Consider the following 20964-nt stretch of genomic DNA (forward strand, 5'->3'; position numbering starts at 1 on the left):
TCCCTGTATATAGCCATGTTAGTACCTGGTACTCTCTGTATATAACCATGTTAGTACCTGGTACTCCCTGTATAAAGCCATGTTAGTACCTGGTACTCCCTGTATATAACCATGTTAGTACCTGGTACTCCCTGTATAAAGCCATGTTAGTACCTGGTACTCCCTGTATATAACCATGTTAGTACCTGGTACTCCCTGTATAAAGCCATGTTAGTACCTGGTACTCCCTGTATATAACCATGTTAGTACCTGGTACTCCCTGTATAAAGCCATGTTAGTACCTGGTACTCCCTGTATATAACCATGTTAGTACCTGGTACTCCCTGTATATAGCCATGTTAGTACCTGGTACTCTCTGTATATAACCATGTTAGTACCTGGTACTCCTGTATAAAGCCATGTTAGTACCTGGTACTCCCTGTATATAACCATGTTATTACCTGGTACTCCCTGTATATAGCCATGTTATTACCTGGTACTCCCTGTATATAGCCATGTAATTACCTGGTACTTCCTGTATATAGCCATGTAATTACCTGGTACTTCCTGTATATAGCCATGTCATTACCTGGTATTTCCTGTATATAGCCATGTTATTACCTGGTACTCCCTGTATATAGCCATGTTATTACCTGGTACTCCCTGTATATAGCCATGTTATTACCTGGTACTTCCTGTATATAGCCATGTAATTACCTGGTACTTCCTGTATATAGCCATGTAATTACCTGGTACTCCCTGTATATAGCCATGTTATTACCTCCCTGTATATAGCCATGTAATTACCTGGTACTCCCTGTATATAGCCATGTTATTACCTCCTGTATATAGCCATGTCATTACCTGGTACTCCCTGTATATAGCCATGTTATTACCTGGTACTTCCTGTATATAGCCATGTTATTACCTCCCTGTATATAGCCATGTCATTACCTGGTACTCCCTGTATATAGCCATGTAATTACCTGGTACTCCCTGTATATAGCCATGTTATTACCTGGTACTTCCTGTATATAGCCATGTTATTACCTCCCTGTATATAGCCATGTAATTACCTGGTACTTCCTGTATATAGCCATGTCATTACCTGGTACTCCCTGTATATAGCCATGTTATTACCTGGTACTCCCTGTATATAGCCATGTTATTACCTGGTACTCCCTGTATATAGCCATGTCATTACCTGGTACTCCCTGTATATAGCCATGTTATTACCTGGTACTTCCTGTATATAACCATGTAATTACCTGGTACTCCCTGTATATAACCATGTAATTACCTGGTACTCCCTGTATATAGCCATGTTATTACCTCCCTGTATATAGCCATGTCATTACCTGGTACTCCCTGTATATAGCCATGTAATTACCTGGTACTCCCTGTATATAGCCATGTTATTACCTGGTACTTCCTGTATATAGCCATGTTATTACCTCCCTGTATATAGCCATGTAATTACCTGGTACTTCCTGTATATAGCCATGTCATTACCTGGTACTCCCTGTATATAGCCATGTTATTACCTGGTACTCCCTGTATATAGCCATGTTATTACCTGGTACTCCCTGTATATAGCCATGTTATTACCTGGTACTCCCTGTATATAGCCATGTCATTACCTGGTACTCCCTGTATATAACCATGTAATTACCTGGTACTCCCTGTATATAACCATGTAATTACCTGGTACTCCCTGTATATAGCCATGTTATTACCTGTTACTCCCTGTATATAGCCATGTTATTACCTGGTACTCCCTGTATATAGCCATGTTATTACCTGTTACTCCCTGTATATAGCCATGTTATTACCTGTTACTCCCTGTATATAGCCATGTAATTACCTGGTACTTCCTGTATATAGCCATGTAATTACCTGGTACTTCCTGTATATAACCATGTTAGTACCTGGTACTCCCTGTATATAGCCATGTTAGTACCTGGTACTCCCTGTATATAACCATGTTAGTACCTGGTACTCCCTGTATATAACCATGTTAGTACCTGGTACTCCCTGTATATAACCATGTTAGTACCTGGTACTCCCTGTATATAACCATGTTAGTACCTGGTACTCCCTGTATAAAGCCATGTTAGTACCTGGTACTCCCTGTATTTAACCATGTTAGTACCTGGTACTCCCTGTATATAGCCATGTTAGTAGCTGGTACTCTCTGTATATAACCATGTTAGTACCTGGTACTCCCTGTATAAAGCCATGTTAGTACCTGGTACTCCCTGTATATAACCATGTTATTACCTGGTACTCCCTGTATATAGCCATGTTATTACCTGGTACTCCCTGTATATAGCCATGTAATTACCTGGTACTTCCTGTATATAGCCATGTAATTACCTGGTACTTCCTGTATATAGCCATGTCATTACCTGGTATTTCCTGTATATAGCCATGTTATTACCTGGTACTCCCTGTATATAGCCATGTTATTACCTGGTACTCCCTGTATATAGCCATGTTATTACCTGGTACTTCCTGTATATAGCCATGTAATTACCTGGTACTTCCTGTATATAGCCATGTAATTACCTGGTACTCCCTGTATATAGCCATGTTATTACCTCCCTGTATATAGCCATGTAATTACCTGGTAATCCCTGTATATAGCCATGTTATTACCTCCCTGTATATAGCCATGTCATTACCTGGTACTCCCTGTATATAGCCATGTTATTACCTGGTACTTCCTGTATATAGCCATGTTATTACCTCCCTGTATATAGCCATGTCATTACCTGGTACTCCCTGTATATAGCCATGTAATTACCTGGTACTCCCTGTATATAGCCATGTTATTACCTGGTACTTCCTGTATATAGCCATGTTATTACCTCCCTGTATATAGCCATGTAATTACCTGGTACTTCCTGTATATAGCCATGTCATTACCTGGTACTCCCTGTATATAGCCATGTTATTACCTGGTACTCCCTGTATATAGCCATGTTATTACCTGGTACTCCCTGTATATAGCCATGTCATTACCTGGTACTCCCTGTATATAGCCATGTTATTACCTGGTACTTCCTGTATATAGCCATGTCATTACCTGGTACTTCCTGTATATAGCCATGTCATTACCTGGTATTTCCTGTATATAGCCATGTTATTACCTGTATATAGCCATGTCATTACCTGGTACTCCCTGTATATAGCCATGTAATTACCTGGTACTCCCTGTATATAACCATGTAATTACCTGGTACTCCCTGTATATAGCCATGTTATTACCTGGTACTCCCTGTATATAGCCATGTTATTACCTGGTACTCCCTTATATAGCCATGTTATTACCTGGTACTTCCTGTATATAGCCATGTAATTACCTGGTACTTCCTGTATATAGCCATGTTATTACCTGGTACTCCCTGTATATAGCCATGTTATTACCTGGTACTCCCTGTATATAGCCATGTAATTATTACCTGTATATCCTGTAATTACCTGGTATATATAGCCATGTAATTACCTGGTACTCCCTGTATATAGCCATGTTATTACCTCCCTGTATATAGCCATGTCATTACCTGGTACTCCCTGTATATAGCCATGTTATTACCTGGTACTTCCTGTATATAGCCATGTTATTAGCCATGTTATTACCTCCCTGTATATAGCCATGTCATTACCTGGTACTCCCTGTATATAGCCATGTAATTACCTGGTACTCCCTGTATATAGCCATGTTATTACCTGGTACTTCCTGTATATAGCCATGTTATTACCTCCCTGTATATAGCCATGTAATTACCTGGTACTTCCTGTATATAGCCATGTTATTACCTGGTACTCCCTGTATATAGCCATGTTATTACCTGGTACTCCCTGTATATAGCCATGTCATTACCTGGTACTCCCTGTATATAGCCATGTCATTACCTGGTACTCCCTGTATATAGCCATGTTATTACCTGGTACTTCCTGTATATAGCCATGTCATTACCTGGTACTTCCTGTATATAGCCATGTAATTACCTGGTACTTCCTGTATATAGCCATGTCATTACCTGGTATTTCCTGTATATAGCCATGTCATTACCTGGTACTCCCTGTATATAGCCATGTCATTACCTGGTACTCCCTGTATATAGCCATGTTATTACCTGGTACTCCCTGTATATAACCATGTAATTACCTGGTACTCCCTGTATATAGCCATGTTATTACCTGTACTCCTGTATATAGCCATGTTATTACCTGGTACTCCCTGTATATAGCCATGTTATTACCTGTTACTCCCTGTATATAGCCATGTAATTACCTGGTACTTCCTGTATATAGCCATGTAATTACCTGGTACTTCCTGTATATAGCCATGTCATTACCTGGTACTCCCTGTATATAGTCATGTTATTACCTGGTACTCCCTGTATATAGCCATGTTATTACCTGGTACTCCCTGTATATAGCCATGTAATTACCTGGTACTTCCTGTATATAGCCATGTTAGTACCTGGTACTCCCTGTATATAGCCATGTTAGTACCTGGTACTTCCTGTATATAACCATGTTATTACCTGGTACTCCCTGTATATAGCCATGTTATTACCTGGTACTCCCTGTATATAACCATGTTAGTACCTGGTACTCCCTGTATATAGCCATGTTAGTACCTGGTACTCCCTGTATATAACCATGTTAGTACCTGGTACTCCCTGTATAAAGCCATGTTAGTACCTGGTACTCCCTGTATATAACCATGTTAGTACCTGGTACTCCCTGTATAAAGCCATGTTAGTACCTGGTACTCCCTGTATATAACCATGTTAGTACCTGGTACTCCCTGTATATAGCCATGTTAGTACCTGGTACTCTCTGTATATAACCATGTTAGTACCTGGTACTCCCTGTATAAAGCCATGTTAGTACCTGGTACTCCTGTATATAACCATGTTATTACCTGGTACTCCCTGTATATAGCCATGTTATTACCTGGTACTCCCTGTATATAGCCATGTAATTACCTGGTACTTCCTGTATATAGCCATGTAATTACCTGGTACTTCCTGTATATAGCCATGTCATTACCTGGTATTTCCTGTATATAGCCATGTTATTACCTGGTACTCCCTGTATATAGCCATGTTATTACCTGGTACTCCCTGTATATAGCCATGTTATTACCTGGTACTTCCTGTATATAGCCATGTAATTACCTGGTACTTCCTGTATATAGCCATGTAATTACCTGGTACTCCCTGTATATAGCCATGTTATTACCTCCCTGTATATAGCCATGTAAAAACCTGGTACTCCCTGTATATAGCCATGTTATTACCTCCCTGTATATAGCCATGTCATTACCTGGTACTCCCTGTATATAGCCATGTTATTACCTGGTACTTCCTGTATATAGCCATGTTATTACCTCCCTGTATATAGCCATGTCATTACCTGGTACTCCCTGTATATAGCCATGTAATTACCTGGTACTCCCTGTATATAGCCATGTTATTACCTGGTACTTCCTGTATATAGCCATGTTATTACCTCCCTGTATATAGCCATGTAATTACCTGGTACTTCCTGTATATAGCCATGTCATTACCTGGTACTCCCTGTATATAGCCATGTTATTACCTGGTACTCCCTGTATATAGCCATGTTATTACCTGGTACTCCCTGTATATAGCCATGTCATTACCTGGTACTCCCTGTATATAGCCATGTTATTACCTGGTACTTCCTGTATATAGCCATGTCATTACCTGGTACTTCCTGTATATAGCCATGTCATTACCTGGTATTTCCTGTATATAGCCATGTTATTACCTGGTACTCCCTGTATATAGCCATGTCATTACCTGGTACTCCCTGTATATAACCATGTAATTACCTGGTACTCCCTGTATATAACCATGTAATTACCTGGTACTCCCTGTATATAGCCATGTTATTACCTGTTACTCCCTGTATATAGCCATGTTATTACCTGGTACTCCCTGTATATAGCCATGTTATTACCTGTTACTCCCTGAATATAGCCATGTAATTACCAGGTACTTCCTGAATATAGCCATGTAATTACCTGGAACTTCCTGTATATAACCATGTTAGTACCTGGTACTCCTGTATATAGCCATGTTAGTACCTGGTACTCCCTGTATATAACCATGTTAGTACCTGGTACTCCCTGTATAAAGCCATGTTAGTACCTGGTACTCCCTGTATATAACCATGTTAGTACCTGGTACTCCCTGTATAAAGCCATGTTAGTACCTGGTACTCCCTGTATTTAACCATGTTAGTACCTGGTACTCCTGTATATAGCCATGTTAGTACCTGGTACTCTCTGTATATAACCATGTTAGTACCTGGTACTCCCTGTATAAAGCCATGTTAGTACCTGGTACTCCCTGTATATAACCATGTTATTACCTGGTACTCCCTGTATATAGCCATGTTATTACCTGGTACTCCTGTATATAGCCATGTAATTACCTGGTACTTCCTGTATATAGCCATGTAATTACCTGGTACTTCCTGTATATAGCCATGTCATTACCTGGTATTTCCTGTATATAGCCATGTTATTACCTGGTACTCCCTGTATATAGCCATGTTATTACCTGGTACTCCCTGTATATAGCCATGTTATTACCTGGTACTTCCTGTATATAGCCATGTAATTACCTGGTACTTCCTGTATATAGCCATGTAATTACCTGGTACTCCCTGTATATAGCCATGTTATTACCTCCCTGTATATAGCCATGTAATTACCTGGTACTCCCTGTATATAGCCATGTTATTACCTCCCTGTATATAGCCATGTCATTACCTGGTACTCCTGTATATAGCCATGTTATTACCTGGTACTTCCTGTATATAGCCATGTTATTACCTCCCTGTATATAGCCATGTCATTACCTGGTACTCCCTGTATATAGCCATGTAATTACCTGGTACTCCCTGTATATAGCCATGTTATTACCTGGTACTTCCTGTATATAGCCATGTTATTACCTCCCTGTATATAGCCATGTAATTACCTGGTACTTCCTGTATATAGCCATGTCATTACCTGGTACTCCCTGTATATAGCCATGTTATTACCTGGTACTCCCTGTATATAGCCATGTTATTACCTCCCTGTATATAGCCATGTCATTACCTGGTACTCCCTGTATATAGCCATGTTATTACCTGGTACTTCCTGTATATAGCCATGTTATTACCTCCCTGTATATAGCCATGTCATTACCTGGTACTCCCTGTATATAGCCATGTAATTACCTGGTACTCCCTGTATATAGCCATGTTATTACCTGGTACTTCCTGTATATAGCCATGTTATTACCTCCTGTATATAGCCATGTAATTACCTGGTACTTCCTGTATATAGCCATGTCATTACCTGGTACTCCCTGTATATAGCCATGTTATTACCTGGTACTCCCTGTATATAGCCATGTTATTACCTGGTACTCCCTGTATATAGCCATGTCATTACCTGGTACTCCCTGTATATAGCCATGTTATTACCTGGTACTTCCTGTATATAGCCATGTCATTACCTGGTACTTCCTGTATATAGCCATGTCATTACCTGGTATTTCCTGTATATAGCCATGTTATTACCTGGTACTCCCTGTATATAGCCATGTCATTACCTGGTACTCCCTGTATATAACCATGTAATTACCTGGTACTCCCTGTATATAACCATGTAATTACCTGGTACTCCCTGTATATAGCCATGTTATTACCTGTTACTCCCTGTATATAGCCATGTTATTACCTGGTACTCCCTGTATATAGCCATGTTATTACCTGTTACTCCCTGTATATAGCCATGTAATTACCTGGTACTTCCTGTATATAGCCATGTAATTACCTGGTACTTCCTGTATATAACCATGTTAGTACCTGGTACTCCCTGTATATAGCCATGTTAGTACCTGGTACTCCCTGTATATAACCATGTTAGTACCTGGTACTCCCTGTATAAAGCCATGTTAGTACCTGGTACTCCCTGTATATAACCATGTTAGTACCTGGTACTCCCTGTATAAAGCCATGTTAGTACCTGGTACTCCCTGTATTTAACCATGTTAGTACCTGGTACTCCCTGTATATAGCCATGTTAGTACCTGGTACTCTCTGTATATAACCATGTTAGTACCTGGTACTCCCTGTATAAAGCCATGTTAGTACCTGGTACTCCCTGTATATAACCATGTTATTACCTGGTACTCCCTGTATATAGCCATGTTATTACCTGGTACTCCCTGTATATAGCCATGTAATTACCTGGTACTTCCTGTATATAGCCATGTAATTACCTGGTACTTCCTGTATATAGCCATGTCATTACCTGGTATTTCCTGTATATAGCCATGTTATTACCTGGTACTCCCTGTATATAGCCATGTTATTACCTGGTACTCCCTGTATATAGCCATGTTATTACCTGGTACTTCCTGTATATAGCCATGTAATTACCTGGTACTTCCTGTATATAGCCATGTAATTACCTGGTACTCCCTGTATATAGCCATGTTATTACCTCCCTGTATATAGCCATGTAATTACCTGGTACTCCCTGTATATAGCCATGTTATTACCTCCCTGTATATAGCCATGTCATTACCTGGTACTCCCTGTATATAGCCATGTTATTACCTGGTACTTCCTGTATATAGCCATGTTATTACCTCCTGTATATAGCCATGTCATTACCTGGTACTCCCTGTATATAGCCATGTAATTACCTGGTACTCCCTGTATATAGCCATGTTATTACCTGGTACTTCCTGTATATAGCCATGTTATTACCTCCCTGTATATAGCCATGTAATTACCTGGTACTTCCTGTATATAGCCATGTCATTACCTGGTACTCCCTGTATATAGCCATGTTATTACCTGGTACTCCCTGTATATAGCCATGTTATTACCTGGTACTCCCTGTATATAGCCATGTCATTACCTGGTACTCCCTGTATATAGCCATGTTATTACCTGGTACTTCCTGTATATAGCCATGTCATTACCTGGTACTTCCTGTATATAGCCATGTCATTACCTGGTATTTCCTGTATATAGCCATGTTATTACCTGGTACTCCCTGTATATAGCCATGTCATTACCTGGTACTCCCTGTATATAACCATGTAATTACCTGGTACTCCCTGTATATAACCATGTAATTACCTGGTACTCCCTGTATATAGCCATGTTATTACCTGTTACTCCCTGTATATAGCCATGTTATTACCTGGTACTCCCTGTATATAGCCATGTTATTACCTGTTACTCCCTGTATATAGCCATGTAATTACCTGGTACTTCCTGTATATAGCCATGTAATTACCTGGTACTTCCTGTATATAACCATGTTAGTACCTGGTACTCCCTGTATATAGCCATGTTAGTACCTGGTACTCCCTGTATATAACCATGTTAGTACCTGGTACTCCCTGTATAAAGCCATGTTAGTACCTGGTACTCCCTGTATATAACCATGTTAGTACCTGGTACTCCCTGTATAAAGCCATGTTAGTACCTGGTACTCCCTGTATTTAACCATGTTAGTACCTGGTACTCCCTGTATATAGCCATGTTAGTACCTGGTACTCTCTGTATATAACCATGTTAGTACCTGGTACTCCCTGTATAAAGCCATGTTAGTACCTGGTACTCCCTGTATATAACCATGTTATTACCTGGTACTCCCTGTATATAGCCATGTTATTACCTGGTACTCCCTGTATATAGCCATGTAATTACCTGGTACTTCCTGTATATAGCCATGTAATTACCTGGTACTTCCTGTATATAGCCATGTCATTACCTGGTATTTCCTGTATATAGCCATGTTATTACCTGGTACTCCCTGTATATAGCCATGTTATTACCTGGTACTCCCTGTATATAGCCATGTTATTACCTGGTACTTCCTGTATATAGCCATGTAATTACCTGGTACTTCCTGTATATAGCCATGTAATTACCTGGTACTCCCTGTATATAGCCATGTTATTACCTCCCTGTATATAGCCATGTAATTACCTGGTACTCCCTGTATATAGCCATGTTATTACCTCCCTGTATATAGCCATGTCATTACCTGGTACTCCCTGTATATAGCCATGTTATTACCTGGTACTTCCTGTATATAGCCATGTTATTACCTCCCTGTATATAGCCATGTCATTACCTGGTACTCCCTGTATATAGCCATGTAATTACCTGGTACTCCCTGTATATAGCCATGTAATTACCTGGTACTCCCTGTATATAGCCATGTTATTACCTGGTACTTCCTGTATATAGCCATGTAATTACCTGGTACTTCCTGTATATAGCCATGTCATTACCTGGTACTCCCTGTATATAGCCATGTTATTACCTGGTACTCCCTGTATATAGCCATGTTATTACCTGGTACTCCCTGTATATAGCCATGTCATTACCTGGTACTCCCTGTATATAGCCATGTTATTACCTGGTACTTCCTGTATATAGCCATGTCATTACCTGGTACTTCCTGTATATAGCCATGTCATTACCTGGTACTCCCTGTATATAGCCATGTAATTACCTGGTACTCCCTGTATATAACCATGTAATTACCTGGTACTCCCTGTATATAACCATGTAATTACCTGGTACTCCCTGTATATAGCCATGTTATTACCTGTTACTCCCTGAATATAGCCATGTTATTACCTGGTACTCCCTGTATATAGCCATGTTATTACCTGTTACTCCCTGTATATAGCCATGTAATTACCTGGTACTTCCTGTATATAGCCATGTCATTACCTGGTATTTCCTGTATATAGCCATGTTATTACCTGGTACTCCCTGTATATAGCCATGTTATTACCTGGTACTCCCTGTATATAGCCATGTTATTACCTGGTACTTCCTGTATATAGCCATGTAATTACCTGGTACTTCCTGTATATAGCCATGTAATTACCTGGTACTCCCTGTATATAGCCATGTTATTACCTCCTGTATATAGCCATGTAATTACCTGGTACTCCCTGTATATAGCCATGTTATTACCTCCCTGTATATAGCCATGTCATTACCTGGTACTCCCTGTATATAGCCATGTTATTACCTGGTACTTCCTGTATATAGCCATGTTATTACCTCCCTGTATATAGCCATGTCATTACCTGGTACTCCCTGTATATAGCCATGTAATTACCTGGTACTCCCTGTATATAGCCATGTTATTACCTGGTACTTCCTGTATATAGCCATGTTATTACCTCCCTGTATATAGCCATGTTATTACCTCCCTGTATATAGCCATGTAATTACCTGGTACTTCCTGTATATAGCCATGTTATTACCTGGTACTCCCTGTATATAGCCATGTTATTACCTGGTACTCCCTGTATATAGCCATGTTATTACCTGGTACTCCCTGTATATAGCCATGTCATTACCTGGTACTCCCTGTATATAGCCATGTTATTACCTGGTACTTCCTGTATATAGCCATGTCATTACCTGGTACTTCCTGTATATAGCCATGTAATTACCTGGTACTTCCTGTATATAGCCATGTTATTACCTGGTACTCCCTGTATATAGCCATGTCATTACCTGGTACTCCCTGTATATAGCCATGTCATTACCTGGTACTCCCTGTATATAGCCATGTTATTACCTGGTACTCCCTGTATATAACCATGTAATTACCTGGTACTCCCTGTATATAGCCATGTTATTACCTGTACTCCCTGTATATAGCCATGTTATTACCTGTTACTCCCTGTATATAGCCATGTAATTACCTGGTACTTCCTGTATATAGCCATGTAATTACCTGGTACTTCCTGTATATAGCCATGTCATTACCTGGTACTCCCTGTATATAGTCATGTTATTACCTGGTACTCCCTGTATATAGCCATGTTATTACCTGGTACTCCCTGTATATAGCCATGTAATTACCTGGTACTTCCTGTATATAGCCATGTTAGTACCTGGTACTCCCTGTATATAGCCATGTTAGTACCTGGTACTTCCTGTATATAACCATGTTATTACCTGGTACTCCCTGTATATAGCCATGTTATTACCTGGTACTCCCTGTATATAACCATGTTAGTACCTGGTACTCCTGTATATAGCCATGTTAGTACCTGGTACTCCCTGTATATAACCATGTTAGTACCTGGTACTCCCTGTATAAAGCCATGTTAGTACCTGGTACTCCCTGTATATAACCATGTTAGTACCTGGTACTCCCTGTATAAAGCCATGTTAGTACCTGGTACTCCCTGTATATAACCATGTTAGTACCTGGTACTCCCTGTATATAGCCATGTTAGTACCTGGTACTCTCTGTATATAACCATGTTAGTACCTGGTACTCCCTGTATAAAGCCATGTTAGTACCTGGTACTCCCTGTATATAACCATGTTATTACCTGGTACTCCCTGTATATAGCCATGTTATTACCTGGTACTCCCTGTATATAGCCATGTAATTACCTGGTACTTCCTGTATATAGCCATGTCATTACCTGGTACTTCCTGTATATAGCCATGTCATTACCTGGTATTTCCTGTATATAGCCATGTTATTACCTGGTACTCCCTGTATATAGCCATGTTATTACCTGGTACTCCCTGTATATAGCCATGTTATTACCTGGTACTTCCTGTATATAGCCATGTAATTAACTGGTACTTCCTGTATATAGCCATGTAATTACCTGGTACTCCCTGTATATAGCCATGTTATTACCTCCCTGTATATAGCCATGTAATTACCTGGTACTCCCTGTATATAGCCATGTTATTACCTCCCTGTATATAGCCATGTCATTACCTGGTACTCCCTGTATATAGCCATGTTATTACCTGGTACTTCCTGTATATAGCCATGTTATTACCTCCTGTATATAGCCATGTCATTACCTGGTACTCCCTGTATATAGCCATGTAATTACCTGGTACTCCTGTATATAGCCATGTTATTACCTGGTACTTCCTGTATATAGCCATGTTATTACCTCCTGTATATAGCCATGTAATTACCTGGTACTTCCTGTATATAGCCATGTCATTACCTGGTACTCCCTGTATATAGCCATGTTATTACCTGGTACTCCCTGTATATAGCCATGTTATTACCTGGTACTCCCTGTATATAGCCATGTCATTACCTGGTACTCCCTGTATATAGCCATGTTATTACCTGGTACTTCCTGTATATAGCCATGTCATTACCTGGTACTTCCTGTATATAGCCATGTCATTACCTGGTATTTCCTGTATATAGCCATGTTATTACCTGGTACTCCCTGTATATAGCCATGTCATTACCTGGTACTCCCTGTATATAACCATGTAATTACCTGGTACTCCCTGTATATAACCATGTAATTACCTGGTACTCCCTGTATATAGCCATGTAATTACCTGGTACTCCCTGTATATAGCCATGTTATTACCTCCCTGTATATAGCCATGTAATTACCTGGTACTCCCTGTATATAGCCATGTTATTACCTCCCTGTATATAGCCATGTCATTACCTGGTACTCCCTGTATATAGCCATGTTATAACCTGGTACTTCCTGTATATAGCCATGTTATTACCTCCCTGTATATAGCCATGTCATTACCTGGTACTCCCTGTATATAGCCATGTAATTACCTGGTACTCCCTGTATATAGCCATGTTATTACCTGGTACTTCCTGTATATAGCCATGTTATTACCTCCCTGTATATAGCCATGTAATTACCTGGTACTTCCTGTATATAGCCATGTCATTACCTGGTACTCCTGTATATAGCCATGTTATTACCTGGTACTCCCTGTATATAGCCATGTTATTACCTGGTACTCCCTGTATATAGCCATGTCATTACCTGGTACTCCCTGTATATAGCCATGTTATTACCTGGTACTTCCTGTATATAGCCATGTCATTACCTGGTACTTCCTGTATATAGCCATGTCATTACCTGGTATTTCCTGTATATAGCCATGTTATTACCTGGTACTCCCTGTATATAGCCATGTCATTACCTGGTACTCCCTGTATATAACCATGTAATTACCTGGTACTCCCTGTATATAACCATGTAATTACCTGGTACTCCCTGTATATAGCCATGTTATTACCTGTTACTCCCTGTATATAGCCATGTTATTACCTGGTACTCCCTGTATATAGCCATGTTATTACCTGTTACTCCCTGTATATAGCCATGTAATTACCTGGTACTTCCTGTATATAGCCATGTAATTACCTGGTACTTCCTGTATATAACCATGTTAGTACCTGGTACTCCCTGTATATAGCCATGTTAGTACCTGGTACTCCCTGTATATAACCATGTTAGTACCTGGTACTCCCTGTATAAAGCCATGTTAGTACCTGGTACTCCCTGTATATAACCATGTTAGTACCTGGTACTCCCTGTATAAAGCCATGTTAGTACCTGGTACTCCCTGTATTTAACCATGTTAGTACCTGGTACTCCCTGTATATAGCCATGTTAGTACCTGGTACTCCCTGTATATAGCCATGTTATTACCTGGTACTCCCTGTATATAGCCATGTTATTACCTGGTACTCCCTGTATATAGCCATGTTATTACCTGGTACTTCCTGTATATAGCCATGTAATTACCTGGTACTTCCTGTATATAGCCATGTAATTACCTGGTACTCCCTGTATATAGCCATGTTATTACCTCCCTGTATATAGCCATGTAATTACCTGGTACTCCCTGTATATAGCCATGTTATTACCTCCTGTATATAGCCATGTCATTACCTGGTACTCCCTGTATATAGCCATGTTATTACCTGGTACTTCCTGTATATAGCCATGTTATTACCTCCTGTATATAGCCATGTCATTACCTGGTACTCCCTGTATATAGCCATGTAATTACCTGGTACTCCCTGTATATAGCCATGTTATTACCTGGTACTTCCTGTATATAGCCATGTTATTACCTCCCTGTATATAGCCATGTAATTACCTGGTACTTCCTGTATATAGCCATGTCATTACCTGGTACTCCCTGTATATAGCCATGTTATTACCTGGTACTCCCTGTATATAGCCATGTTATTACCTGGTACTCCCTGTATATAGCCATGTCATTACCTGGTACTCCCTGTATATAGCCATGTTATTACCTGGTACTTCCTGTATATAGCCATGTCATTACCTGGTACTTCCTGTATATAGCCATGTCATTACCTGGTATTTCCTGTATATAGCCATGTTATTACCTGGTACTCCCTGTATATAGCCATGTCATTACCTGGTACTCCCTGTATATAACCATGTAATTACCTGGTACTCCCTGTATATAACCATGTAATTACCTGGTACTCCCTGTATATAGCCATGTTATTACCTGTTACTCCCTGAATATAGCCATGTTATTACCTGGTACTCCCTGTATATAGCCATGTTATTACCTGTTACTCCCTGTATATAGCCATGTAATTACCTGGTACTTCCTGTATATAGCCATGTCATTACCTGGTATTTCCTGTATATAGCCATGTTATTACCTGGTACTCCCTGTATATAGCCATGTTATTACCTGTTACTCCCTGTATATAGCCATGTTATTACCTGGTACTTCCTGTATATAGCCATGTAATTACCTGGTACTTCCTGTATATAGCCATGTAATTACCTGGTACTCCCTGTATATAGCCATGTTATTACCTCCCTGTATATAGCCATGTAATTACCTGGTACTCCCTGTATATAGCCATGTTATTACCTCCCTGTATATAGCCATGTCATTACCTGGTACTCCCTGTATATAGCCATGTTATTACCTCCCTGTATATAGCCATGTTATTACCTGGTACTTCCTGTATATAGCCATGTTATTACCTCCCTGTATATAGCCATGTCATTACCTGGTACTCCCTGTATATAGCCATGTAATTACCTGGTACTCCCTGTATATAGCCATGTTATTACCTGGTACTTCCTGTATATAGCCATGTTATTACCTCCCTGTATATAGCCATGTTATTACCTCCCTGTATATAGCCATGTAATTACCTGGTACTTCCTGTATATAGCCATGTTATTACCTGGTACTCCCTGTATATAGCCATGTTATTACCTGGTACTCCCTGTATATAGCCATGTTATTACCTGGTACTCCCTGTATATAGCCATGTCATTACCTGGTACTCCCTGTATATAGCCATGTTATTACCTGGTACTTCCTGTATATAGCCATGTCATTACCTGGTACTTCCTGTATATAGCCATGTAATTACCTGGTACTTCCTGTATATAGCCATGTCATTACCTGGTATTTCCTGTATATAGCCATGTTATTACCTGGTACTCCCTGTATATAGCCATGTCATTACCTGGTACTCCCTGTATATAGCCATGTTATTACCTGGTACTCCCTGTATATAACCATGTAATTACCTGGTACTCCCTGTATATAGCCATGTTATTACCTGTACTCCCTGTATATAGCCATGTTATTACCTGGTACTCCCTGTATATAGCCATGTTATTACCTGTTACTCCCTGTATATAGCCATGTAATTACCTGGTACTTCCTGTATATAGCCATGTAATTACCTGGTACTTCCTGTATATAGCCATGTCATTACCTGGTACTCCCTGTATATAGTCATGTTATTACCTGGTACTCCCTGTATATAGCCATGTTATTACCTGGTACTCCCTGTATATAGCCATGTAATTACCTGGTACTTCCTGTATATAGCCATGTTAGTACCTGGTACTCCCTGTATATAGCCATGTTAGTACCTGGTACTTCCTGTATATAACCATGTTATTACCTGGTACTCCCTGTATATAGCCATGTTATTACCTGGTACTCCCTGTATATAACCATGTTAGTACCTGGTACTCCCTGTATATAGCCATGTTAGTACCTGGTACTCCCTGTATATAACCATGTTAGTACCTGGTACTCCCTGTATAAAGCCATGTTAGTACCTGGTACTCCCTGTATATAACCATGTTAGTACCTGGTACTCCCTGTATAAAGCCATGTTAGTACCTGGTACTCCCTGTATATAACCATGTTAGTACCTGGTACTCCCTGTATATAGCCATGTTAGTACCTGGTACTCTCTGTATATAACCATGTTAGTACCTGGTACTCCCTGTATAAAGCCATGTTAGTACCTGGTACTCCCTGTATATAACCATGTTATTACCTGGTACTCCCTGTATATAGCCATGTTATTACCTGGTACTCCCTGTATATAGCCATGTAATTACCTGGTACTTCCTGTATATAGCCATGTAATTACCTGGTACTTCCTGTATATAGCCATGTCATTACCTGGTATTTCCTGTATATAGCCATGTTATTACCTGGTACTCCCTGTATATAGCCATGTTATTACCTGGTACTCCCTGTATATAGCCATGTTATTACCTGGTACTTCCTGTATATAGCCATGTAATTAACTGGTACTTCCTGTATATAGCCATGTAATTACCTGGTACTCCCTGTATATAGCCATGTTATTACCTCCCTGTATATAGCCATGTAATTACCTGGTACTCCCTGTATATAGCCATGTTATTACCTCCTGTATATAGCCATGTCATTACCTGGTACTCCCTGTATATAGCCATGTTATTACCTGGTACTTCCTGTATATAGCCATGTTATTACCTCCTGTATATAGCCATGTCATTACCTGGTACTCCCTGTATATAGCCATGTAATTACCTGGTACTCCTGTATATAGCCATGTTATTACCTGGTACTTCCTGTATATAGCCATGTTATTACCTCCCTGTATATAGCCATGTAATTACCTGGTACTTCCTGTATATAGCCATGTCATTACCTGGTACTCCCTGTATATAGCCATGTTATTACCTGGTACTCCCTGTATATAGCCATGTTATTACCTGGTACTCCCTGTATATAGCCATGTCATTACCTGGTACTCCCTGTATATAGCCATGTTATTACCTGGTACTTCCTGTATATAGCCATGTCATTACCTGGTACTTCCTGTATATAGCCATGTCATTACCTGGTATTTCCTGTATATAGCCATGTTATTACCTGGTACTCCCTGTATATAGCCATGTCATTACCTGGTACTCCCTGTATATAACCATGTAATTACCTGGTACTCCCTGTATATAACCATGTAATTACCTGGTACTCCCTGTATATAGCCATGTTATTACCTGTTACTCCCTGTATATAGCCATGTTATTACCTGGTACTCCCTGTATATAGCCATGTTATTACCTGTTACTCCCTGTATATAGCCATGTAATTACCTGGTACTTCCTGTATATAGCCATGTAATTACCTGGTACTTCCTGTATATAACCATGTTAGTACCTGGTACTCCCTGTATATAGCCATGTTAGTACCTGGTACTCCCTGTATATAACCATGTTAGTACCTGGTACTCCCTGTATAAAGCCATGTTAGTACCTGGTACTCCCTGTATATAACCATGTTAGTACCTGGTACTCCCTGTATAAAGCCATGTTAGTACCTGGTACTCCCTGTATTTAACCATGTTAGTACCTGGTACTCCCTGTATATAGCCATGTTAGTACCTGGTACTCTCTGTATATAACCATGTTAGTACCTGGTACTCCCTGTATAAAGCCATGTTAGTACCTGGTACTCCCTGTATATAACCATGTTATTACCTGGTACTCCTGTATATAGCCATGTTATTACCTGGTACTCCCTGTATATAGCCATGTAATTACCTGGTACTTCCTGTATATAGCCATGTAATTACCTGGTACTTCCTGTATATAGCCATGTCATTACCTGGTATTTCCTGTATATAGCCATGTTATTACCTGGTACTCCCTGTATATAGCCATGTTATTACCTGGTACTCCCTGTATATAGCCATGTTATTACCTGGTACTTCCTGTATATAGCCATGTAATTACCTGGTACTTCCTGTATATAGCCATGTAATTACCTGGTACTCCCTGTATATAGCCATGTTATTACCTCCCTGTATATAGCCATGTCATTACCTGGTACTCCCTGTATATAGCCATGTTATTACCTGGTACTTCCTGTATATAGCCATGTTATTACCTCCCTGTATATAGCCATGTCATTACCTGGTACTCCTGTATATAGCCATGTAATTACCTGGTACTCCCTGTATATAGCCATGTTATTACCTGGTACTTCCTGTATATAGCCATGTTATTACCTCCCTGTATATAGCCATGTAATTACCTGGTACTTCCTGTATATAGCCATGTCATTACCTGGTACTCCCTGTATATAGCCATGTTATTACCTGGTACTCCCTGTATATAGCCATGTTATTACCTGGTACTCCCTGTATATAGCCATGTCATTACCTGGTACTCCCTGTATATAGCCATGTTATTACCTGGTACTTCCTGTATATAGCCATGTCATTACCTGGTACTTCCTGTATATAGCCATGTCATTACCTGGTATTTCCTGTATATAGCCATGTTATTACCTGGTACTCCCTGTATATAGCCATGTCATTACCTGGTACTCCCTGTATATAACCATGTAATTACCTGGTACTCCCTGTATATAACCATGTAATTACCTGGTACTCCCTGTATATAGCCATGTTATTACCTGTTACTCCCTGAATATAGCCATGTTATTACCTGGTACTCCCTGTATATAGCCATGTTATTACCTGTTACTCCCTGTATATAGCCATGTAATTACCTGGTACTTCCTGTATATAGCCATGTAATTACCTGGTACTTCCTGTATATAGCCATGTCATTACCTGGTACTCCCTGTATATAGTCATGTTATTACCTGGTACTCCCTGTATATAGCCATGTTATTAGCTGGTACTCCCTGTATATAGCCATGTAATTACCTGGTACTTCCTGTATATAGCCATGTAATTACCTGGTACTTCCTGTATATAGCCATGTAATTACCTGGTACTTCCTGTATATAGCCATGTCATTACCTGGTACTCCCTGTATATAGCCATGTTATTACCTGGTACTCCCTGTATATAGCCATGTTATTACCTGGTACTCCCTGTATATAGCCATGTTATTACCTGGTACTCCCTGTATATAGCCATGTTATTACCTGGTACTCCCTGTATATAGCCATGTTATTACCTGGTACTCCCTGTATATAGCCATGTTATTACCTGGTACTTCCTGTATATAGCCATGTTATTATCTGGTACTCCCTGTATATAGCCATGTTATTATCTGGTACTCCCTGTATATAGCCATGTTATTACCTGGTACTTCCTGTATATAGCCATGTTATTACCTCCCTGTATATAGCCATGTCATTACCTGGTACTCCCTGTATATAGCCATGTAATTACCTGGTACTCCCTGTATATAGCCATGTTATTACCTGGTACTTCCTGTATATAGCCATGTTATTACCTGGTACTCCCTGTATATAGCCATGTTATTACCTGGTACTCCCTGTATATAGCCATGTCATTACCTGGTACTCCCTGTATATAACCATGTAATTACCTGGTACTCCCTGTATATAACCATGTTATTACCTGTTACTCCCTGTATATAGCCATGTTATTACCTGGTACTCCCTGTATATAACCATGTTATTACCTGGTACTTCCTGTATATAACCATGTAATTACCTGGTACTTCCTGTATATAGCCATATTATTACCTGGTACTTCCTGTATATAGCCATGTTATTACCTGGTACTTCCTGTATATAGCCATGTAATTACCTGGTACTTCCTGTATATCGACTCAGTACTGTGGATATAGTCATGTTATCATTACTCATTGTGTTCACTCTCTCTGCATCGTCCATTGCTCTTAATCCTTACCCTTGCCCCTAAATCAACTCTGGACTTCTAACCAGCATTGTGAGATACGACACTCACCTCTACCTTCTTCAAAGAACTAAGATTATGGACACAGCTCACTCACAAATACACAGTGGGGTGGGTGTCAGTGT

General features: G+C 39.8%; 1 protein-coding gene across 13 annotated transcripts in view; it reads right to left on the minus strand.

The window, feature by feature from the left end:
• The window catches only part of aplp2 (amyloid beta (A4) precursor-like protein 2), a 174177-nt gene that overhangs the window by 55952 nt on the left and 97261 nt on the right, over nt 1-20964 (minus strand). The gene's annotated exons all lie outside the window — the stretch shown is intronic.

This window comes from Oncorhynchus masou, chromosome 9 (assembly GCF_036934945.1).
Source record: "Oncorhynchus masou masou isolate Uvic2021 chromosome 9, UVic_Omas_1.1, whole genome shotgun sequence".
NCBI classification, from domain to species: Eukaryota; Metazoa; Chordata; class Actinopteri; order Salmoniformes; family Salmonidae; genus Oncorhynchus; species Oncorhynchus masou.